This window comes from Rhodnius prolixus, unplaced genomic scaffold, assembly GCF_049639745.1.
Source record: "Rhodnius prolixus isolate KJV_2025 unplaced genomic scaffold, Rpr scaffold_4, whole genome shotgun sequence".
NCBI classification, from domain to species: domain Eukaryota; kingdom Metazoa; phylum Arthropoda; class Insecta; order Hemiptera; family Reduviidae; genus Rhodnius; species Rhodnius prolixus.
Genome location: NW_027411614.1, coordinates 4,988,655 through 5,014,752, shown reverse-complemented (window position 1 = coordinate 5,014,752; position 26,098 = coordinate 4,988,655). Strand labels below are relative to the sequence as shown.

Genomic DNA, 26,098 nt, shown 5'->3' with positions numbered 1-26,098 from the left:
TGCTTCTACTAAACTAGAACTACCATCTGACACGTGGTTATAAATCCTTAACAAAAACATACAGTTGAAAAAGTTATGTATAAAGGTGAATTAAAGGGAAAAAGTCACACAAATCAGCGAAAGTACCACGAGGTCTGTAAATTAAGTAATGAGACTATATTGTCACCTTCAAATTAACTTCCTTCTGAAACCACACAGCGCTGGAGACGTTACTTCCACTCCTCATAGCAGTGCCCCAACTCCGATACTGAAATAGCCTTCAGCTGGTCGGTTACAGCCGTTTGAATGTTTTCGACTGTCCCAAAATGAGTTCCCTTGAGATGATTTTTCAACTTTGGGAAGAGAAAAAAAGTCACAAGGACTCAAGTCAGGCGAATAAGGAGGCTGAGGAGCCACCCCAAGACTCGACACCAGAAATGACACGTTCCAGAAAATGGGGGTCCATTTTCAATTGAATCTAAAAAGTCAAGGCACCTTTCCTTCCTGATGTTCCTCTGGTCTTGCGAAAGGTTTTTTGGAACCATTTTTGCGCAGATTTTTCTCATCCCCACCCAATTCATTGGACAAAATTTGATGAACGAGAGGTTCTTGAAAAAAAACTTCGAAAAACGGGTCAATTCGTGTGAGACCAAACATCCATGAACAAGTGGGTGTTGCATAACGATAATGCTTCTTGTCACACAGCAATTTCAATAAACCAGAGTTTTTGGCCAGTAAAAACATTCCTGTGGCTCCTCAGCCTCCTTATTCGCCTGACTTGAGTCCTTGTGACTTTTTTCTTGAAAAATCACCTCAAGGGAACTCATTTTGGGACAATCGAAAACATTCAAACGGCTGTAACCGACCAGCTGAAGGCTATTCCAGTATCGGAGTTCGAGCACTGCTATGAGCAGTGGAAGAAACGTCTCCAGCGCTGTATGGCTTCAGAAGGAAGTATTTTGAAGGTAACAATATAGAATTGTAATTCATTTTGAATAAATTTTTTTTAAAAAAATCAGTCTCATTACTTAATTTACAGACCTAGTAACATTTCATTGATATTACTTTAAATAATTTTATTGCATTAACTTTTCATTAATATTTTTTAGAATTTATTAGATGTCACACACCCTTATTGCTGGCCATTTTTTCTGTTTATCTACAAAATATTTTTTGTTCAGTAAAGTGATTCGCTTCATTTTTAATTTAGATTTCTTTTAAAAGGAAGAATCAAAAAATTTATGGAAATTTTGGAATTTATGGAAATAAATAATGAGGCTGAACAGTTCAAAATACTTTTTTAAAAAATGCATACCTACACCCACATACATTTCTGAGGTCTGATTTAACCTCAAATTTATTACAGTTAAGCATCGTCAGTTTAAGTTCATCTTTTTCATTCAATTGGTTAACACTACACTTTCGTCAAGTATACCGCTATTATATTTGGACATAATATTAATTTCAGATATCAAGCATCAAATTGTTTGATAGTCTTGTGGTCAATGTGCTTTTATATAGTGCAGAAATTTGGTCCCCTCCATATACTGAAATAGTTGAAAGGGCGCAGGTCCGCTTCATTAAGCTTCTTTTGAGTTTGCCGCGTTCCACTCCTGATTTTTATGTCCGCCTAGAATCTGATAGGATTCATCTGAAATTTAATGTGTTCAAACGGCTGCTGGGCTGGTGGAGGAATTACTTGCTATGGGTAATAACCGCCTCCCCAGAATGTGCTATGATAGGCTTTTGCAGCTAAGTGATAGCAAAAAGATGCCCTTTAATTGGGTTACTGAGTTTAGTACCTATTTATTCGAGATTGGGGCACGGGATGTCTGGTTGGCACAAGACTTGAAACTGCTTTGTGATAATTACTCTTCCCTAATCGAAGCGTGTAGAAATAATCTTTTATGTAAAGATATCTCTAAGGCAGAGACTTCTCATTACAATATGTATTTTAGAAATATAAGTACCCTAGGATTGGGAGAAGAGTATTTAACGTATAATATACATATAAATAAACTTAGAATATTTTGTCAGTTGCGGTTAATGGGAAAGAAGGTTAATAGGCTTTTTTATAATGGGACAGCTTATAAGTTTTCTCCAGAGTCGAGTTGCCCATTGTGTAATTCGGGTAGTTTGGATAGCTTAGAACATTTTGTTTTAGAATGTAAATTATTTGATAATTTCCGTAAGCTCCATATTTCCGAATATGTTAGTGGCGTCTTGGATGTGAATTTAATATTTTGTAACTTGTTGGTACCAGAGTCAGTTTCAAAAATCAATAAAATTTTCTATTATATTTCTAAGGCCCTCAAATTAAGAAATGTTGTGTTAAATCTTCCCTAGAGGCATATCTCTATTTATTTATATTTTTAATACATGCTGAAAGTGTGACAGCTGGTTAATTTTATTTCATTACTTTTTGGTTTTTATTTTTTATTCTTAAGGGTAAATGTTTCTTTTTCTTTTGTTTTTGAATTTGGTTAAACTTGACATTTTGTTTTTTGAAGTATGATGTTATTTTATTATGTATATGTTTTATAATGTACTACTCAACTCTTGCTAAAAAATTATATTTTATGAGCAATAAAAAAAAAAAAAATAAAATAAATTAATTTCAGATATTTATGAATTAATTTATCCCTAAATCGTTTACTTTGAATGTTATACATAATAAAATAGATAAAGATATGCGTATTTTTAGGGTAGGCAAATTATTGCTAAAGTATTTCACTATAATAATAATCTATTTAATATTATCATCAGGTGTTATGTCACATGTTTTTAAGTGGTAATAAACTGATGTTGCTACCAGATATTTAAGACATATTATTTTTGAGAAATTGTTTTGTCTTCTCATCAAACAAGATGAAATATACTCAAGTTTTTCAGAAATGGGATTCGCACTCAAAAGTATGAAGTTACCAAAAAAAATAATTATTTTTTCAAAACTATTCAGAATTGGAGTTTCTATTTTGGGAGATTGACTTTTGTTTTTTTTACTTGTATATTTGAGTGTGGTTACTACGTATAATATTTTCTCAATTTCGTTTTAACTTACAATTAAAAATAATGAACAGAAAGAAATACATCTCTGATATGAACACTGTAAGTACTCTAACTATCCCTTTATTAGAACAGGAACTGTGGGAAAGAGCTTAAAAATAGAACAGGAAATAAGAATGATTTGGTTACCCGTTTAAAGGTTGCTATTATTATTCCTGTAGAAGTCCTAGAATTAGTGACGGTGAAGAGAATGAAGATGATGGATTGATGATAATGTGATTGAAGGAGGTCTTGAGGAAGGTGACAAGGATTCACTAAGTGATGATGTAGTGAAAGGAGGAACTAATATTAACGATGAGGGGAAGCCAGAAAAATATTCATTCACTTTTAAGCAAGTAGAAGTTACAGTTAATACGTTTGCTGGGACTGGTGTTGTTCCTGTGGAAGTATGGGGGGTAAGGATTTCTAAGAAAATTATTTAAGTTTCACTCGATCGAAAAAAATAAATAAATATTTGCCCGGAAGTCAACAAACTGGATAAGCTTTAGAAGCCTATTGTTGTCAAGAGTTTCCAAAGAGAGTCTGCCGTGCAGAAAACCCATGAACACTTAGCTGCTATGAAATTGGAGAGCACAGAAACACACGAGTATTATGTTGAAATGAAAACGCTGTCCTAGGGTCTAATTGATGATTCATCATTGATGAATTATATTATAATTGGAATTTCCTGCTTTTCTACAAAATAAGATAATTTTGTATGGAGCTAGCAACTTGAACGAATTTAAAGACAACCTGGGGCTGTAGATGGAAATGTGCGTAAAGCAGTAAAGCTGGAAAAGAAGAATAATTAGTTTGTTCAGAAATGTTTCAACTGCATGGCATTATCGGGCTTAGAACGCAGGAAACCCAAGTGAGAACCCAAGTTGTTACAAGTATGGTTCATTCGAACATAAGAGCAATGCTTGTCCAAAAGAATACTACAAGATGTACGACATCCTCCATCAAAATCGATTAGTTTCATGGAGGGAACTGCTGGCCGTTACACCTGTGAGTATCCTTCCCTTTCTTATCTTCTTCCCTTTAGATACTAGAAGTTCGTTCTCCTTACTAAGATGCACTATGATGCCCTAAATCAATTGTTTGGCGGCCATGGAAGCCTAAAATTACAAGGAGTCAACAAATCTGAGGTTAAGATTGTCGGAAGATTGGAGACTGACATTATAGTACAAGGTATTACAGGTTAAGGTAGGGTTCTTCGAGGTTCCTGGGACTGCCTTCTCGGCAGGGACTTCATTGCTAATGAACAATTTTCTATTACTTCAGGGAGCAAGCTAACATTCTAAATAATTGTATTTTTCAGGAAAATACTGATACAATATAGATGATATTTTTAAAATTGAACCAATATAAGAAACAGAAATTATGTTAAATTTGAACCCTAATATTGATTGCTCATTTAGAGAACAAATTTTAAATGTTGCAGTCACTTATTAGGTTAAACCTATCAGGCCAATTAATCCTGAAACTTGCACTTATTATTAAACCCAACTATCAACCTTTTTATTAAGAGGGTCGTTTGAAAAGTCCGTGCAAAAATAAAAACTACTTAATTTTTTGGGGTAAACCTTTTCTATTTTTCAACATAGTCTCCTTTTAGGCTTATACACATCGTCCAACGCTGCTCTAGTTTGTTGATCCCTTCCGAATAATAGGATTTGTCCAAGTCTGAAAAATAGCCATTCGTTTCTGCAATCACCTCCTCGTTTGAATAAAATCTTTTTCCCGCCAGCCATTTCTTCATATTGGGGAACAAATAGTAGTCCGAGGGAGCCAAGTCTGGAGAATAGGGGGGATGTGAAACGAGTTGGAACCCTATTTCCATTAATTTTGCTACCACAACTGCTGAGGTGTGAGCTGGTGCGTTGTCGTGATGGATAAGGACTATTTTGTGGGCCAATCGTGGGCGTTTTTCTTGCAGCTCGGTTTTCAAACGGTCCAATAACGATGAATAATATGCACCTGTAATAGTTTTACCCTTTTCCAGATAGTCGATGAGGATTATTCCTTGCGAATCCCAAAAGACAGTCGCCATAATCATTCCGGCCGAAGGAACGGTCTTCGCCTTTTTTGGCGCAAATTCCCCCTTGGTAACCCATTGTTTAGATTGTTCTTTGGTCTCAGGAGTGTAGTGATGTATCCATGTTTCATCCACAGTGACGAAACGACGCTTAAAGTCCTGCGGATTCTTCTGCAACAGCTGCAAACCGTCCTTGCAACACTTCACACGATTTCGTTTTTGGTCAAGCGTGAGCAATCGCGGCACCCATCTTGCGGATAGCTTTGTCATGTCCCAAATGTTGATGCAAAATATTATGTACCCGTTCATTCGAGATGCCCACAGCACTAGCAATCTCACGCACCTTCACTCTTCTGTCATCCATCACCATATCATGGATTTTATCAATGATTTCTGGAGTAGTAACCTCAACAGGGCGTCCAGAACGTTCAGCGTCACTTGTGCCCATATGGCCACTCTGAAAATTTTGAAACCACTTATAAACTGTTCTAATCGAAGGTGCAGAGCCACCATAATGTTTATCAAGCTTCTCTTTAGTCTCCTGAGGCGTTTTGCCTTTCATAAAGTAGTGTTTAATCAACACACGAAATTCTTTTTCGTCCATTTTTTGAAAATCACTCGATTTCCTCGATTCAAACGAATGCCAAACACAAAGAAATAGACCGATCTGGCTGAAACTTGGTGTGTGTTCTTCCAAGAGATGCTACTAACTAAACATAACCTTGTTACGCGCCAGTGGTGCTATCTCTCTGACTTTCCACGGACTTTTCAAACGACCCTCGTATAATTCCCCATAGGTTTTTTGTGTGAGAGAAGCTGTCGGAGAATTATTAATGATTTACTGTTGAAGGAAATAATCAGGCCGAGTACGTCACAGTTTTGCTGCCGGAAGATATGTGGTACATACATTAAGAATGGCTGTAGATTACAGAGCGTTGAAATAAAATATCAATGAGAGACCATTGCCCAGTAACCCACATTCATGATCTTGTGGATTCGTACAAGGTAAATTTTTTCTTTTTTCTCAAACCTTAAAGATGCTTTTCACCACATCAACTTAGAAAAAAATTCAATACCATTTTTACTTCGTTCACCACATTCATGGGGTCAGTTCGAATACACTCGTATTCAGGTACCATTCGTTAATTGCTGAGGGTGAAATAATTACCTATTTAGATGATACTTTCCAGGCTGCGGAGACCATCGAGGAAAATTGAAATATATTAAAAGAATTCTTCAGCATGCTGGATAGAACAGAAATAGAATCTCTGGGATACTGCAGAAGAAGTTCAGAAGTTCAGAAGGCAATAAACCCAGTACGCAACATATTCAGGCTAACACTGAGCATCCTTTGCCACGGAATTTCAGAGAGTTACAAAGTTTTCTGAGACTGGTATCTCATTTCAGAAAATTCATTTAAAAAAAAAAACTGCTACAAATTTTTGAACCCTAAAATTTAAGTAGATTTATCATGGAAAGACCTTTTATAATTTAAAAGGCACTTTAACGAGAGCAGCGACCCCTATTTTATGTTTTCCTAAAGTCGAAAACGAAATTGCACTGTGATGCAAGTTCTTCAGGGTTTGATTCTGTGTTAATGCAGAAGCAAAAAAGATAACAAATTTCATCCGGTGGCATATTTTAGTAAAAGGGCAAACTCAGATTTATTGAAACATTTCAGTTACGAGTTGGGAGGCGTTAAAAATTATATATTCACTGGAACCTTTTAGGGTGTATTTGCCGGGCATTTCGTTTAAAACAGTCACCGACTGGCATGGTATTATTTAATTAGCCTTCGAAAGGAAAGAGGTGAAACCGCGAATTCTCAGATGGTCTTTAGTCCAACGAAATTATGATTACTCGTTAAAACATCGTGGAGGAGATCGAATGAAGACGCGATTAGTAGGCAGGTTAACGTTTTGATTTTAAGTGAAAACAATTTAAAAAAGGTATTTAACTTTATCGCAAGATTTGGATGAACTGTCCAATGTATATCTTCCATATGGTGGCGTCATTTTTGCGGGACAGGGAAGATTTTGTGCGATCATATTAACGACGGGTCTCTTGTGATGGTAAGCGGGGTTATCCGCAGGGCTCTATTACAGGGCCAATCGTGTGGAATATCGTCTACGACGATATGTTGACTGGTAAGGACGCATTCGCGGACGATTTAGTCCTTGTGGTAGGAGGTAATAGTAAGGCGTAATTGGAGGCTAATGCGACTTCAGCTTTGAATTATGTTTGCACATGGTGTAAGCCTAATAAACTGAGGATTGCTCCGAATAAGACGGTTTTTTGAGGGGGTCGCTATCCCCTATTCGTCAGCCAGTAGTCAGATACTGTAGCGATAGGCTGTGTTGGGTATCACCTGGTCCAGATACTTGGGGATGATGCTGGACGCGAAATTAAGCTTTGTGCTGTTACGCACTCTTTAGGACGAGAACGTTAAGTATGAGTGTCGCCAGCAATCAGTGGAGAAGGGGGTGGGTGAATGGGGGAAAAAACAAAACAAAAAATTGAGCGCCACGCCGTTTTTTTTTCCTGTATGTGGGGGGGTATACGACGAAACCCAATCTGAATAAAAAGAAAACCAAATAAAACAAGAAAAAAAATAACCAAAAGATTACGATACCAATTTAGGCCTTATATTCAATAATTACTACAAGGATGAACTTACAAACAAAAAAATTAATAAAAGTTATTGCTTGAATAAGGTTCACCAACAGTTCACACACAAAATAAAGTAGAATAAATAAATGGAAGAGCGTTTACTCCTTTCTTCGACTGACCAGCCTATCCTTCGCAGCCCCTATCGGAAATTCCCTCCTTGGATCTGAGGAATAAGCAAGACTCAAAAATGTCAGTTCGCTGTCTCAGACTTGATTCTTCAGCTAGCCAAACCTTGACTGACCTCTCTGGTGACCAAAACTCGACTCCCCTTTTTTCTTTTCCTAGTTTATAGATCTTTCAACTTTTTTATTTATTTAACAAAATAAGTAAAATCTTTAGAAGTCCTAATATTTTATAATAATGAAATGAAAATTTCCTGAACCTCCGGTAGCCACTATTAAAACAGTCACAAAACCACGAACAACCTCTATACCGCCATTTTTTCTTACCATTCAGTATTATACTAATTTGAAATTAGTAACATTTTCTCCTCTTTCCTCGGAAAGAAAAATGGCGGAATAGGGTGATTGCCAAGAACCTAGAAATTAGATGTTAGGTGGAGGGAGGGGACAATGTATTCGGTCCTCGGCTGGATGTAACTTCAAATCTTTCGCCCCCCAAGTCCCAGTGAAAGCTTCCGTTCCACGTCCTCAAACCCATAAGCTGCCGGAGACATCCTTTTTTTTTCCTGACTTTCCACTTCCTGTACTGTGGTGCCAGTTTGCCCGAACACCATGCAGACGCATCTAACTGTGGCTGGGTTTGGTACCACATTAACCGCCCCTTGGCGCACTCCAGAGGTCTCCTCCAGAAGTGGTACGTCCGGCCCCCCCTTTCTTCTTTGCAGCAGAACTTAACCGCAAAAGCACCGAATATTTTTCAAAGTAGTCACATAGGACCCGTCGCTTTCCATTTTGCTTAACATCTGGTCGCATTGTTGCCGTAATTATCCGCCAAGGCGTTCCGGCAATTTTTGGCTCTTCCCTTGAACCTGCTGGTCCTTGCTGACTGGGTTTTAGCGAAAGGCATGTAGGACACCTTGCCCCATACCTAGCAACATCCGCTGCCATCCCAGGCCAGTAATATTTCTCTTTCAACCTTTGTAGTGTCTTGAACGAGCTAAGGTGACCAGATATCGGTCCGTCATGGTTCTCAACAGTGCCACATGTCAGGGATTTAAGAAGGAAGGTTGGTTCTTTTGCCGGACAATTGAGATCGGTAACAAGGAGAGAATGGTAATTGAAAAGAAGAGTGACGAGTACCCTATACCATGGGTTCTGGTCTCTCAGGTGACCTACTGGGCGTCGGTTTGGATCCATCGAGTGGGGGACCGCTATTGTGAGGTTGCACCATTTGGCCATGCAGCGTTCTGTTGCTCATGGGGTATTATAGCCGGACCACGACCACGGAGGCTTTGCAGGAGCTCACGGGGTGCTTGCCATTGGACTTGGAGGTGGTTAAGGCCGCGGTACCGGTATTGTCTGCGAAGGGGGTATAGATTTTATATCTCTTCTATAACTCTATATAGCTACATTACGTATTTACATATGACCCACCCAGAGTTACTTGCCAACGGGGGTCAAACGCTTTATTTTTCCTTTTGGTGTGTTGTCTGTAACTTGTTCGTTTCTGACTTTCTTTTTGTAATGTGTATTCTACTGATGATATTATGTTGTAGTTTACTCTAGTGTTTATCGAAATTGTGAATTTTTCCAATTTTAATTTTAAATATAATGACGTGGTTATGTTGAATCTTAAGTTGGTTTCTTTTCTAATAAAAAATTTAAAGATGATTTTTTCTAAAATCTTTAATTTTTTTTTTTCAAACAATTTTGCTCTTTTGTTCTTATCTGTAATTGTTTTCTTCAATTTATACAATAACTAGCTGTACCCGTTCACACGTTGCTGTGTTTAACAAAAAGGCAGTTTTGATACCTCAAACGTAATTTATTAATGATCAAATGTATACAATACATCGAAATGAAAATTAACAATAAAATTATCCCTACTTCAGAGTACAGTAGTGTCCTTGCAAAGGTAGCATTTCTACATAATGTGAAAAATTCAGTTAATGTTTTTGGAGGTGGTGACATTGCTCTTGCAGGTACATTTTCACATGTAAAGTACACACGATGTCCATTTTCTGCTAAATGAACAACCGTTGGATATCGCTCATGAATGGAAAATTATAAAATACGCCATACGGCCTCATTGCTACTTATGTAGCGTCCCAGTTGATATTGGGTGACTTCATCGTTAGATGCAGTTGTATTTTCCACTCCAAACACTGCCATATCGCTTCCTTTGTTCACTTATTTGCAAATATATTATCGCTTTCACTGAATTGCAGTACCCAGCATTTATGTGTGCGTTATACGTTTTTAGTAGTAATGGAGAATATAGTACTACCCAACGATTATCAACATCAATAGTATTGTTGAGTACTTTTAGTTTAATGGATTTTCCACCATCTTCGGTGTAATTTATTCTCGTATTAATAATTGCAAAAAACTGTTTTTCATGGTTTTCATGGTTACACTTTTAACAAATATTACTAATTAAATGTTATTTTGATATTTTTGGGATATTTGTTCGGGAGCACCGAGAGCCCCAACTCTGATTTTAAAAAAACTTTGCAAAAACCTTCCCGGGGATATACCTAATAATTTCCCAAATTTTCACGGCGATTGGATGTATGGTTTTTGAATCTATCGAGTACAAACAAACAAACACACATTCATTTTTATATATATAGATAGATGCGTTGTAATGAGTGCGTGCTTCGCCAAGTGTTTTTGTTTACTTTTCAAATGGTGCACACGTGTTAAGTATTTGAAGTGTCTTGTATTAAAAAATTTGTAAGAAATATGTGCTGTGTTCTTCTTGTGTATTGCATAATAATTAATAGATAATTTGGTTTTATTTATATAAATAATTGTTTTTATTTTTTTTAGTGTATGTCTGTTTTCTGTTGTGTTTCTGCAGCCGCAAGGTAGTTGTTTATTTTTTAATATGTTTGTTATAACATTTGGCGAAGCACGGGTGATTTGCGTGAGGAGCGCTTGGACCCCCATCGCAGACATTTCTTTAATTCCCATCCGGAGGGATGCGCCAGGTAAACAACGTTTTGTGTCGTTTTTTAATGGTGGTGTAATTTTTGTATAATTTAAGATTGTGGTGTAATTATTTTTGTAAACGTATAATGTGTAATTTTCATATTTGAAAATGTCTATTCTTTAGTGCTGCACGAGACCGAGACAAGGCGAGACTTTATGCAGTCTCGATCTCGGTCTCGGTCTCGGTCGCTCAAGTCTCAGTCTCGGTCTCGTCGAGATATCTCGGTCTCGGTTTTTTGAATTTTTGTTTAAGTATTAAAAGCGGTTTGCTATTAATAATCTTTTCAAAAAATGTTATTATTTTCTAATAATTATTTTAATTTATATATTGGTAATGAAAATGTGTGTAAAAGAAGACAACTACTTACACTTCAATGCATCATATATTACTATTACTGTTATATAACTTTATATAATTTCAAAAAGATGTTAAAAACGCGCCAAATGAAAGACCCAAATAACATATCTGCCTGCTATAACGAGTCGATTCGTGAAATAAAAAATACACCGCCCAACAAACTTCCCGCTCCATTAGTTATGGCTGTTGGTGAAGATAAAAAATCTGATGATTCATCTTTAGACGACGACGACGACTGCATCAATATTTTTGCACCTTTGCTCAAAAATCAGCAAATATCACCGAAGCATGGAAGACAGAAATAATTAATTACACCAAATTAGACCAAGCACCAGTAGACGTTGACATTTCAGAATGGTGGAAAACACTTGAGAATTCCTTCAAAAATTTGTCTAGAATGGCAAAAGATATTTTTAGTATCTGTGCAACTTCAGTGCCATCGGAAAGATTATTTTCGCAAGCTGCGATGATAATGACCAATAGAAGATCTTCTCTAACTTCTGACTCAGTAAAAGCCCTTTTATGTATCAATGCTTAAATAATACTTTTTATGTGTATCTTAAAAACGAAAATTTGTGGCAATATTTTTTAGGTGCATAGATAGTCTTGTTTTTCAAATTCACTAATTCCAAAATTCTAAAATATAATTCAAATGATATCAAAGTTCAAAGTATTAGATTATTAATAGTGAAATTGAATGAATGAATGATATGAATAGTGAAATTTAGTGAATTTATGTAAAAATTATGTAATTCGAAGGGGGCCGCCACGGCAGCCGAGCGGTGCGAGACCTGCGAAGCTAATGTGTATTGTGGTACTGGGTTCGATTCCCGGTCTTAGGCCTTGGATTTTATTTAATGGTTAATATGAGAAATTTACAGTAAAGTATGTTTGCTAGTCGCCTCCGTCCGCGACACCTAACTGGTAGTTGGATGTGTAAGGGTAGTGAAACCCCACCACTCATCCACGCTAGCGTAGGGGTAGTGAAACCCCACCACTCATCCATTCTAGCCAGAGAGAGAGAGACAACCCCCTCGGCACACAGAGAAGGGAGGCTCGGCGAATGTATATAAGAACGAGAGGAAAGTCAAAAAGGAGATTCTGTGTTTCTATTCAAAGTCTTACACTTCAGTTGTACACATCGTTTAGCCACGTCAGTCAGTCTGTTCTGTTCATGTAGTGTAAAGTATACAGTCCTTGGCAGTCAGTCATATAAAAATACAAAGTCTTATACCGATACTAAAAGTGTTATTTATCCATCAACGTCTACAACCAACATCCTCCTCAAACACCATTACAGATGTAAAGCCCCGCCTGAAAAAATAGGCGATTACTTTACTTTGCTTACTTTACTTATGTAATTCGAAGTCAAATAGATGTAGTAATATTGAACATATATAATAAAATCGTATCTTTTAATAATTAATTCAATACCCGTAATGATTATTTATTAATAAAGAACACAATTTTATAATTTTGTAGCTAAAAATTAATATTTGAAAAACCGAGACGAGACCGAGATTTCTCGACGAGATATATATCATGTCTCGATCTCGGTCTCGGTCTCGGTTGCTCAAGTCTCGTCTCGGTCTCGGTCGTTCGTCTCGTTTCTCGTGCAGCACTACTATTCTTGTAACAATTGTCTGGGGTATACTATAATGTATTTCTACAATTTGTAAATGTAAGGTAAAATTTTTCTTCGAAGATCATTGACAAAAGGTGTGTTGGCACACCCCTCTTGACACATTCTTTTAGTAGCTCTCTTAAACTTATTTTCTGGCTGGGTCTAGGAGGGTCTAAATTCTTTCTCAATGTCATTCCACAATTTTGTAAATATATCTCTGATCTTCCTATATTTAGTGTCGATTTTCTAAAATTAAATTTAGATTCGACATTTAACTTTGACTTTCCTGAGAAGTTATGGGAATTTTCAATTTTCAACACTTTCCTTTGTAATTTTCTTGTTTTATTTGGTGTTTCCTAAAAAATTGGAGGAATGTGTTAATTTATTATTTAATTTAAAATTGAAAAAAAAACAACACACACACACACACACACGTACAATCCAAATACAAAATCAAAATGTTAAAAAAAGTCTTTGATATTAGCATGTACATAGTGTAAATAAAGGATTGAAGCAGAGCTGCTGAGTTTGTGCTGTTGTCTTTAATCTTGTATGCTTAAGAAATGGGAAAAGCTCATCATGCTCCGGGTATGGATGTGGAAAAAGATGAGGGTTGCTAGTGGATACGTGTACTAACATGTGATTGGGAAATTGGTAGATGAATAAGAGTGCAAATGGGATTTAAATTTTAATTAAGAAGATTTTAATCGTAAAATGTAATAGTTACGAACGGCTGTGTGACGTTATGTCACCGGCAGTTTACGAGTAGGATTTCATGTTTTTTAGTTGTCGAATAATTTTTTATTTTGCCAGTAGGGATGAAAGTATCATACAATGGTTTGCGAGATTTAAAAGAATCAGGCAGCTGGCTGCAAATTTGGAAATAGTTTGGAAAGTGTCCTTAAGGATAAGGATTTGTTTGCAATTTGCAATCTATAGCAGTTCCAAGACCGGCTTTGTGAAGAAGAACCGCGAGAGAAAGAAGGTTGCTGTAATTATAATCAATAAGAAGCTTGCATTAACCAAAGAAGTCCTCAATTCTTGAATGCTCCACATTGAAAAAAAAAAAAAAAATTCGGATATTAATAATTAATAAGGGAAGGGATTAGCTATGCGGTTAGCGTACTGGACTCCCACGCGGAGGTCCCAAGTTCGAATCCAGCTGCTGACCCTTAGATTTTCTCTTCCTAGGAGCTTCTTACAGCTCACTATCCAGGTGATAGACAGTGTTGTCTGTAACGAGAGAACAACTGTCCGGAGGCCGGCAGTGCACTGAAAAAAGCTCCGGGCGCCAATAACCTTAGATGTTGACGCGCCTTAAATCATAAAAAAAAAAAAAAAAAAAAAATAAAGTGAATACAATGGACAACGAAGCCCAGATCAAGACACAGTGGGCTCCAAATGTACTGCCTGTTGGAAAAAGGTAGGTATAATAATTCTTTTTCAACTTATTGGTTTAAGAAATATAAATTTAACAGATGCGGTAGAACACTTTTAATACTTAACTTGACCAAGTTATAATATCATTCAAGAACAATGTCTTGACTAAGGAAAATATCAAACCTAATCGAAGAATCTAGTTTAAATTATTTATTAGTGTACTTTTAAAATTTTGTATTCTTTAGAATGGCCACGTCGAGGAGTAGCTAAATATTCTCTTCAATTGCTTGACGTTGGTAGCCTCAAGACGAGGAAGCAATGTGAGTTGTCAACGTAGATTTGAGCCGATATGAGGAGGAGGTTAATAAATAGAAGAAGGTTAGCAGAAGAATAACAGGTATGGCGGGATAAAAAGCGCGTAGTATAAAGTGATGCTTTTGAATGTTCCGTACTAGATCGTCGTATAAAAATGCTTTAATACTAACCCAAGCAGTATTCAGAGCATACAAAATGGGATATGCCTTCACCATCGACTCTATCGAACTTTTCCCTCGTGCACAGCAATAACAACGCCTTGCCAGGCTAGCATTAAGTTCCTACAAGCTTCTTCCTTTTCTTCGCCCCAAAGTGGCAAACCATCGCTCATGGTACCTGTCCGTGTCCGCCATTCATCCAGGCTACCCCCCCACACACACACCTACGCACGAACATACACACAGTCAACCTATTTTCTATTAATACCTATACAAACAAAACGTACATACCTAACCTCTTTCCAACTTTTAAAGTCAAGTTAGCATGAGACTGCTAAGGGGGGGGGGCTGGCGTTCGCCGTGTAGTCTTGGAGACTGGCGTAATGTGCCGGCGACATGCACACTTACACGGTCTGACCCACTAAACTATTACTATTTATTGTATTTTCAAAACCATATCCAGTAAGTAATGTACTCAGGCACTGCACGTAACGTACGAGGTCTGTAAATTAAGTAATGAGACTGATTTTTTTAAAAAAAATTTATTTAAAAAAGAATTACAATTCTAAATTGTCACCTTCAAAATAACTTCCTTCTGAAGCCACACAGCGCTGGAGACGTTTCTTCCACTCCTCATAGCAGTGCTCGAACTCCGATACTGGAATAGCGATCAGCTTTGTCGGTTACTGCCGTTTGAATGTTTTCGGCTGTCCCAAAATAAGTTCCCTTGAGGTGATTTTTCAACATTGGGAAGAGAAAAAAAGTCACAAGAACTCAAGTCAGGCGAATAAGGAGGCTGAGGAGCCACAGGAATGTTTTTACTGGCCAAAAACTCGGTTTATTGAAATTGCTGTATGACAAGGAGCATTATCGTGATGCAACACCCACTTGTTCTTAATGTTTGGTCTCACACGAATGACCCTTTTTCGAAGTTTCTCAAGAACCTCTCGGTAAAAGTGTTGATTGACCTTTTGACTTTGACTTTGAGGTAGAAACTCCTTGTGGACGATTCGTGGATATCGAAAAAACAAATCAGCAAGTGGGTGTTGCATCAAACGGCTGTAACCGACTAGCTGAAGGCTATTCCAGTATCGGAGTTCGAGCACTGCTATGAGGAGTGGAAGTAACGTCTCCAGCGCTGTGTGGCTTCAGAAGGAAATTATTTTGAAGGTGACAATATAGAATTGTAATTCTTTTTGAATAAAGATATTCAAGAATGGAAAGTTCAAGAAATCTAAATTCTCAAAGCTAAAACTCCGTGCAGAATGAATAAAATTGCATTTTCAAAGTCACTTTCTTTTTTTCTGCAGCAAAACCCAGACGTCAGTATGATCTACTAAATCAAAAACCGCAATCATTAAATTCATCATTTATTCTAACTACTCCCTAAAACCAAAAAGAGAGAGAAGTCCACTAGCCATTTTTTTCTGAGAACATTACTACTCCCAGTAGGTATCCCCCGTTAAAGAAAATACGAAATTTATTTGCATAAACAATGACAAAAACACATGCATTACACGCTGGAATGCAAAAACTAGTTCCATTTATGCAATGATCAAATTGATTTAATTAAAAAGCAATTTGGAACGCTACTAAATAAGCTACAATAATAAGCTAAAATAAAACTTCCAAGGTTCCAGCGCATTTGAAATAGTGTTGTTCAGTTGAGGTTCGAGCCTTCAGAGTTTGAGCCTTATAGCCCTCGAAGCTCGAGCCGTGAAGCTCAAGTTGAAGGCTCACAAACCTGGAGTTTGAAGGCTCTCACAAAGTGCAAGCCTTTTTAAATTCTTAAGGAATGACGAATTATCAATGAGCAACGAACATATACAAAAATATGTTGAAAAATTCATTGACTACTGCTATAACGATTTTATTTTAAGAAATGAATTTATTAATTAGTACAAATAAAATGCTTCATATAAAACACAAAGCTCGAGCCTTTTGAGCCGAGCCTTGGAGACTCATCGAGCTCTCTGTGAGGCTTCAGCTCGAGCTCTGACTCGAGCCACCCGCTGAGTCCTGAGAGCTCGAGCGCTCAAGGCTCGAACCTTATAGCCTTATAGCTCAGCTCTTGAACAACACTATTTTTGAAACCATTATAACCCGTCACTAAGAACATTTTTTCATGTCCAGGACAACTTTCAATATTCTGCCAAAAAATGTTTGTTCGTAGTTCCATTTTCTAGGTAGAACAAGAAATTTTAACTTCACCCAAGCGTTACCAAATTATGTGTACGAAACATACATTTTAAAATAGTATAAAAATAAAATGACGGTAATGCCCAAATTACTGTTCATCAAGTCCCGGGACAAACAAGGGACATTCAAACACTCTTTATTTAATTTTCCCCATTTATCACAAAAGATAAAAATACAAGGTCAAAAACCGAGGCAATCGAACCCCACACAATACACATCGAACCTCGCCTTTTAACCGCTCGGCTATCGTGGCGCCTTCCAAAAAGGAATATTTATTATGTATTGTAAAAGAGAGAGAGAATGAAGTGATATAACTAGGGAACGGATTCGTATGTATTTAAATATTTTTTTCTAGGCAATTTACAGACGTTTTTCAACTAGAAGTATTCATACTGACACTTTTTAAGCCGTTTGAGTCTACTTTTATTTCACATATTTCCACATATTTGGATGTTATCGCATATTTATACATATTTAATTAAAATAAATAAATATTTCTACATATTTAATCAAAATATGTACATATTTTTTCATATTTTTCATTTTGGGCATATTTTCATAATTGGGAGGTGGTTGACAGGAACTGTGAACCACAGACTGTAGGGCTGTGAATCACAGTGGGTACAATGGTTATTGAAATTTACACAGAATGCTGCTAAACAGTGATGGGCACTTGTTAGTTCTTTGAAGTTGTCTGACGTTGTCTGTTCTTTCAGCTTGTTCGTTGAAGTGTCCAATTCATTTCGTTCGGTCACTTTAGTGTATTCTTTTTTTTGGGTGAAATGCCACGAACATCGGCCTCAAACAAACCAACTGGTTGCTAAATATCTTCGCGAGTTTCCAGCAGAACTTTTTCGAAGTGATGGAGACATTTTGTATTGCACAGCTTGTGACAAGCGCGTTTCTTGCTCTCAACGTTCCCAAGTCACCCAACATATTGCCACCGGATATCGCACATAGAGAATAAAAACAGAAAGAAAGAGAGGACGTCCTATCAAGCCTTCCTTACATCTCTCCATCATCAAATAAGTCTACTCTGAGTACAGATCTGTGTCGGGCTTTGGTTAGAGCAGATATCCCTTTCCACAAACTTAAAAATCCTCATTTCAAAGGATTTTAGTTGTTACAAGTCCATCTTACGCCCAGATCGTCGTCACTTTACGTTCCAACATTTGAAATTTCATGTGGTTGCAAACAATTTCGAAGAGTGAAGTTTTCAAAATTGAAAATTTAACACATCTTTTTATAAATAGTAAAAATGTTCTTTGTTGTATAAATCATTATAACTTGTAAAAACAAATTATTTTGTTCCTAATAAATTATTATAAATTGTAAAAATGTTCTTTTCTTTTATAAATAATTATAACTTGCCCCCCCCCAAAAAAAAATTCCATTTTCATAAAAAAAAAAAGTCCATTTTACTTAAATATTCCAGAAAATATTTTAAGAAAATCACATATTTTCCACATAATTGACGAAAATAAATGCATATTTTAATTAAATATTTGGCATTTTTAAATACATAAAAATCCGTTCCTTAGATATAACTATAATTAAGATTATTAAATATATGTGTATATATATATGTCTTGGAATTTCGACATCTTTTCTTTTTTTTAAAGAAATTATTGGAATACAAAATTTTGCGGTCGGGTTAAATCATCCATTTTATGATGAAATTCACTTTAAAAATTTCAAAGGATTAATGAAAAATCTTCAGTTAGACCTTCATCAATATCTCTTTCATTCTCTTTTCTTCCAACAATTGAATGGCGATTTAGGTCACGATTATAACCATCAATTTGCTTGATTACAGCTTGTTTACTTTATTTCAATTATTTACGACTCGTTTATTAGTGTTAATAAATTTTTTACGAGAAAGATTTTTTTCAAGTTCGCTATTCATGGTTGAATGTTCTAAGAAGTTGTCGTTTTATCCTCTTGTTTTTCACTTTTTCCGATCTATTATTTATTTATTATAAATACAATTTTTTTTAAGCAATTTAAATGAATGGCAAATATCAATTTTTATAAATTTTTCCAATTAATAACTTCATAAACGTTCTGCTAGATTAGGCAGCGTTTTTTAAAACTTCTACTTTCACGAATAACTGGCATATGTGCATACGCAAGAACATCAGTTTAGGAAGAATACAATAAAAAAAGAACAGTCTGACCTCCCACTAGACTGTGTTGACATGCGACCGTAATATTATAGAACTAGTAGGGCTACCTCTCTCTCTCTCTACGCTTTGTGCTAGGCAGCGGCGGTTGGACAAAAAAGAAGGCAGCAGGATGTCAAAGTGACAATGTACCCACATGCTTGGGTATATACCACATTTTAAACCTCCTGCTGGGCTTAAAAAAAAATACAACTAAATACTATTTAGATGGCCCTTGTATTCTAATACTTATGGCTCCCTTAACTGTAGCATGAAAAAAAAGTTTAAAAAAAATAATATATATATATTTCATTTAAAAATACATTTATCTAAATATGGGTTAGTTTGTAGTTCAATGGACAGGAATAATTGGTCTATTTATTAATATGATCCAGATTCTTGTAATAATTAAAACTTTATCTGATTGCTGCTCCTGTTCATAAGAAAGCAAATAAATACCAGGGAAGGGATTAGCTATGCGGTTAGCGTACTGGACTCCCACGCGGAGGTCCCGGGTTCGAATGAACCTTAGATTTTCTCTTCCTAGGAGCTTCTTACAGCTCACTGTCCAGGTGATGGACAGTGTTATCTGTAACGAGAGAACACTGTCCGGAGGCCGGCAGTGCACTGAAAAAAGCTCCGGGCGCCAATAACCTGAGATGTTGACGCGCTGTCATGGACACGGCCGTGTGTTGTACGTGAATACGTTTACGTAACGGGTTATATTTTTTTATATAACATATTTTTATTTATGTATTTAGGATGAAACAATGTGTCTTCATAATCGACGATCGAACACAATCTATGGCTATACAGTCCGTTGTCGATGTAGAAGCGATTTTATCATCCACTTGCATAATTTCAACCTCCCCCGCTGCACAGATGTACTGACACCGCTCGGCCGCAATCATTCTTTTACGTTCCCGGCACAGCTTGACTCGGTCATATGGTGTTTTATTATTAACATTCGATTGTTCTTGAGAAGCCCTTTCCAACAGTATACGATCTCTGTATTTGGTTTTGGCTTTTCGACGCGTACCTTGCCGACATTATATACTTTTGATAATAAATTATACCTTATTATATTCACTGTCACTATTTTACACTAATGTTTTATATACAATCGATAGATTGTGACGACAGCTGACGATTAAAACTTAAACGAACATCGTAGCTTCTCCGAGTCAAAAGTTATACTCATTGCAAAACTCGATTGGCAGCAAAATGATCTCAAAATGGCGGCGCTTCTCCCTCAACCGCGCGCTTATCGTAATGAATTCTTTGATCCTTTAGCTATCCAGTGGTCTAATTTAATTATGGATGTAGACGATAGATTTGAAACTATAATGCCAAACTGTATCCCCCTAATTTGGTATCATTAGGTTTTTTGTATTGCCTCCATATGATAGCAAATTTAAAGACGTATTCACGTCAAAAAAAAAGAATAAATAAATACCAATGTGATTACCCGTTCGCTAACTTTCTACAAAAATCCAAATATTGAAGCTAACAAACAATTTTATTCTAACCAACATTTTTGGGGGAAGCATGCTCCCCCCCAAAAAAAAATCTGCTGAAAAACTGCCCAAAAACGAGTTTTTTCAAGAAAAATTTTCAATCTATGTTTAAATATAAACCAAGTTTGCAGAAAAGTCTAGGGAGTCTGTTTCAAGAAAACAAATAATCCATTAAGTGAACGGGAGGTATTTCCGGTTTGTTTTTGTTTTCGAACTAATTTTTAAACCATACTCCGTAAATTACAACACAGCAGGTGGGCATCCTCTCTATGCAGGAAGAGTGGCTATCAAACCAAATCCATTGCGACCCAAAAGATCTAAAGGACTTTCCCTGGAATTAGTTGACAGAATGAGGTCACCTAAAATGGCTAGAATCAATTTTTCTGATCATGTTGAGCTATAGTCTCTGGCCGGTGGGTTCGGTAAACCCAAATAGTTACCATAACAACCACTTATGGTGGTTGGTGCCTTCTTTATCTGTAGATAAATTTGTTGGTAGGTGTCAGTGTAAGTGATTAAGCCAAAAAGATGATCGTAATGTCGTTCACAGCTTCTTAAATAACTGCCACGTCACTTCCGCTTTTAAAAGTTATGTATAGTACGATAACACGTCTAGAAATAACGTGTTGTCATTTTTTTAGATTTTTATTTCACTTTTAACGTTTTAATATTCGCTAAAGAGAGACCTGCGAAGCTAATATGTATAATGATACATTGTACCATTGTACTGGGTTCGATTCCCTGGTCTAGGCCTTGGATTCTATTTAATAGTTAATATGAGAACTTTATAGTAAAGTATGTTTGGCGGTTAGAGGCTACACCCGCAATGCTAAGATGTATTGTTGGTTTAGTGGGTTCGATTGCCGGTGTCTAGGTCTTGTATTTTATTTAATGGTTAATAAAAAGAAATTTACAGTAAAGTTTCAGCCAGATCGGTCTATTTCTTTGTGTTTGACATTCGTTTGAATCGAGGAAGTCGAGTGATTTTCAAAAAATGGACGAAAAAGAATTTCGTGTGTTGATTAAACACTACTTTATGAAAGGCAAAACGCCTCAGGAGACTAAAGAGAAGCTTGATAAACATTATGGTGACTCTGCACCTTCGATTAGAACAGTTTATTAGTGGCCTGTTGAGGTTACTACTCCAGAAATCATTGATAAAATCCATGATATGGTGATGGATGACAGAAGAGTGAAGGTGCGTGAGATTGCTAGTACTGTGGGCATCTCGAATGAACGGGTACATAATATTTTGCATCAACATTTGGACATGACAAAGCTATCCGCAAGATGGTTGCCGCGATTGCTCACGCTTGACCAAAAACGAAATCGTGTGAAGTGTTGCAAGGACGGTTTGCAGCTGTTCCAGAAGAATCCGCAGGACTTTAAGCGTCGTTTCGTCACTGTGGATGAAACATGGATACATCACTACACTCCTAAGAACAATCTAAACAATGGGTTACCAAGGAGGAATCTGCGCCAAAAAAGGCGAAAGACCGTTCCTTCGGCCGAAAGGTTATGGCGACTGCCTTTTGGGATTCGCAAGGAATAATCCTCATCGACTATCTGGAAAAGGGTAAAACTATTACAGGTGCATATTATTCATCGTTATTGGACCGTTTGAAAACCGAGCTGCAAGAAAAACGCCCACGATTGGCCCACAAAAAAGTCCTTTTCCATCACGACAACGCACCAGCTCACACCTCAGCAGTTGTGGTCGCAAAATTAATGGAAATAGGGTTCCAACTCGTTTCACATCCCCCCTATTCTCCAGACTTGGCTCCCTCGGACTACTATTTGTTCCCCAATATGAAGAAATGGCTGGCGGGAAAAAGATTTTATTCAAACGAGGAGGTGATTGCAGAAAGGAATGGCTATTTTTCAGACTTGGACAAATCCTATTATTCGGAAGGGATCAACAAACCAGAGCAGCGTTGGACGAAGTGTATAAGCCTAAAAAGAGACTATGTTGAAAAATAAAAAAGGTTTACCCCAAAAAATTAAGTAGTTTTTATTTTTGCACGGACTTTTCAAACGACCCTCGTATCTTGGACTTACACTAGATGTTATCATTAATTAAGGTCTACCAATATATCATAGTGGGCCCATAGTTTTTGTACTCTCTTTCATTTTTTAGAATCATTAAGAGTAAACTACAAGATTTAAGTAATAATATGGTTTTGCTTACAAACTGTAGCTGTTTAAACAATATTTACCATCACCAAAAGTAGTCAAGAATTCAACATACCTGAAACAAAGAAAACAGTTATTATAAATAAATTAAATTTAGATTAATGGAGAACAATTTACTTAAAAGAGCTGATTTCAGAATTATTTAGATTTTTACTAACATAACTACGAGAGCTTTACAGTTTTTCCAATCCTCAGAATTTTCAAAAGGTTAAATTAAGACGAAACTAGAAATATATTGAAAGGAAGTTGCTCCAGAGTTTTATTAGGAACGTGGAGCAAACATCTGCAGTAGGCTTCCTTCCGTTATAGTTAATATTAAATAACAGTACAGATAACGTATACTAGGAGGCGTATTTTTTTACATTGTTTTATCTCGGAACATATTTATTTTGATATTTTGGTCACTGGTTTTTATATAATGCATATCGTAAAAAAAAAATATAGCCTATATTTTAGCAAGAACTATTCTTCAAAAAATAAATGCCACTTTATAGAGATGTGAATAAAGTTACAATACGTCTTAAAGTAAAATAAAGGATTGGTACAAGTATTTATGGTTATGGTGTATTATATTTAGTATAATGGTTCTGGAGAGAAAGAGAGAGAGAATATAAAGGTTGTAATGGCAATCTCTTATATTGAGTATTGATCTGTGATACTGTTACAATATGTCTGAAGTGTAACTTGAGTTATATTCGCCTCTCTTTCCTTCTTATCGCCTTCTCTCTCTTTATACCACTTGTGATACGGGAAAATAGTCTACTGTAAATAAGTCATGTAAATGTGTTAAAGTAAGTCACTCAAACTGAGCACTGACTGCCTTATGATTTGGCACTACTATCAGAGGATGTGTGTTAAGAGAAGCCAGTCATTGCGGAAGCTCCACTGGATATGGCCCCTGCTGGAGCTAGGAGGTGTCGCAACGTCGTTTCCAACATCGTTGAGTACAGTCAGGTGTTGGTAGGTATAGTGCAGGGGTCGGCAACCTATTTTAAGTAGAGAGCCATTTCTCCTTAAATAATTTTAATAAATCTTACCAAGAGCCGCAAGGATGATAGTGTAAACAAACTCTGTAGATCATTTGTATTCACAAATCATTATTTTATGATATTCAATAACATTTAAATATTTTATATATTTATTTTCACATATTGCAAAGTAAATAAACAAATAAATAATAAGCAAAACTGTGTTTGAATGAAAATGGCGGCAGTTCTATATATTACGTACTGTATATTAATATAATTTTCATTTGTTTCAATAAAATTGAAATATACAATTTATTTTGGACAGGCTGAAGAGCCACAAATTTTGGATAAAAGAGCCGCGGGTTGACGTCCCCTGGCATGATTGGTTATTTATTTATTTTTTTAAAGATTAAGAAAACGAGACATTATCAGGTCAGTAATGAAGATCAAACGCCGTCTTTATGGAGAATTAAATTGGAACCGTAAATTGGGCGCTGAAAATTAGATTATCTCAATTAGATCCAAAAGATTGGATTCTGTAAACAATGGATTGTTTCGCAGAGTCAAATTTGGCTCTAAGAAGTCCAAAGATCGGTCTCAGTAGTGTCTTTGCCTTAACAGTCGTTGTAACAGACCATTCTGTCTGTTATCCATTCGTCTAAGAGCATGCTAACTTGCCCAACAGCCGACACAAGTTTTATCCACGAATGTAAACATCATTTTCAGTTGCGGTTGTGAGATGTGAAAAAAAGGAGCTATACTCAGTATATATCCGGGGAAGGTGCGAAAAAAAAGAGCATGGACAGTAGGCAACCCGCTATGTAGAAAGAAACCTAGGTAATTTCAAGATTAGGTGTGTGGAGAATAGTAGATGCCTTGGGAAGTGCTGGAGGAATGAATTGACAATGAATTGGAACGAGAGTTACCGTGAATGCCGGCTCTCCTAGAATTTCCATTGGGAGTCTGGCTAATTTACTAGCTATTAGAGAGGGTAACAACTCTTTGCAGGTGACATTGGAGGAGGAGCTATATCCCTAAATACGGCGCCTGGTTTCCCAGAAGGAACAAGTTAGTAACCAGTATTTCCAGAGGAATACGTCTCACTCTACATTCCCCTAAATTCTTTTAATTTAACGAGAGCTCTTTATAGTATAACTTCCCAGAAGATCTTGGGTGAGTGGACTATACTTGGTACTGTCATTTAAAAAAAGAGAAGCACCTCTTGTTTACGCTCTGTAAGTCTCAAGTCCTACGTCTCTTAAACCATTCAAAAGGATTTTTCTCGCAGCTAATTAAGTTTTCCCTAATAAAAATTTCCATTTCATTTTCTTAATAATTTTCTTCCTAAAATTGTTGTCCTTGAAACCTAAACATTGAATGCAACTTGCAAATAAATTTAAATATCAATAAATTTTAGTAGTAAGTGATTTTTTTAGTTACAACTGGAGGCGAGTTACAAGAAATTTGGAGAAGGGTTTAATTAGATGTGACGTTACGAATGCAGAGAACTTGAGGTGCTGCCATTTTCGCTGTCACACTAATCACACTTAGCTAAAAAGCAACTCCGCCATAACTCCTAATGCTTTCAGAATCCTAATAAATAAATAATTTTGGTAATATTAAAGAGAAAATGGTTGAGCTGAACTCGAAATTCAGGCTGTTTAAGTTAGAATTAATTCTACCCATCACTAGGAACCTTAAAGTTACCAACTTGTTAAGAATATTAGGAAGGAAGTTCGCTTTGATCTGCTAGTGAAACGGAATAGCCGTGAAGATTTCTCTTTCTCTGTATCTACATGCTGTTAACAAATCAGTAAGAACTTCATTAAATTGTACCTGTGAATTTGAGGCTCCTATTTTAAAATTCAAAATCGAAAAGGTAATCCCTCTTGAACGTCAATAGGCAAAAACAACAATATGACTCAAATTAAAACAATTAGTTTCAGCAGAAACCAACTAAACAATAAACAATTCAATATAAAACCAAAACAAGTGTCATTAAGTTTCTAACAGAATATAAAATTCAGCCATCTGCAACAACAGTAGAGTTTTAAAATGTGTAAAACATGACGAGAAAAGCAATAAAAGTGAAATTCTAGAATAGTTTCCACAACAATAAAGTAAAGAATGAAAAGAATTTATCTCTTTCGAAAGATAATTGTTAAGAGTATCAGTTGGAGGAACACACGCACTTATGGATGCTGCGAACAAGAGAGAGCAAACTCCTGTAGCCGGAGTGGTAGGTTGCAGAAGAACAGGTTCTTTCTACAAACAAGATGTGTCACTTCACACCACAACTTCACAATCTTTTAACACCATTAATAGAAAGAAATAAAAGATGGAACGATTTTTACTGTTTCTATCGTTTAATTGTAA

General features: G+C 36.3%; 1 protein-coding gene and 1 long non-coding RNA gene across 3 annotated transcripts in view; one reads left to right on the top strand and one right to left on the bottom strand.

Annotated features, from left to right (window-relative positions):
* LOC141455911 (ribosomal protein S6 kinase alpha-5-like) overlaps positions 1 to 26,098 on the bottom strand; it is a 423,200-nt gene that overhangs the window by 148,356 nt on the left and 248,746 nt on the right. The gene's annotated exons all lie outside the window — the stretch shown is intronic.
* LOC141455915 (uncharacterized) lies at positions 2,777 to 10,603 on the top strand. Its single transcript, XR_012459536.1, has 3 exons — positions 2,777 to 4,032; positions 5,913 to 6,067; positions 6,253 to 10,603. It is a non-coding gene; the product is annotated as an uncharacterized lncRNA (long non-coding RNA).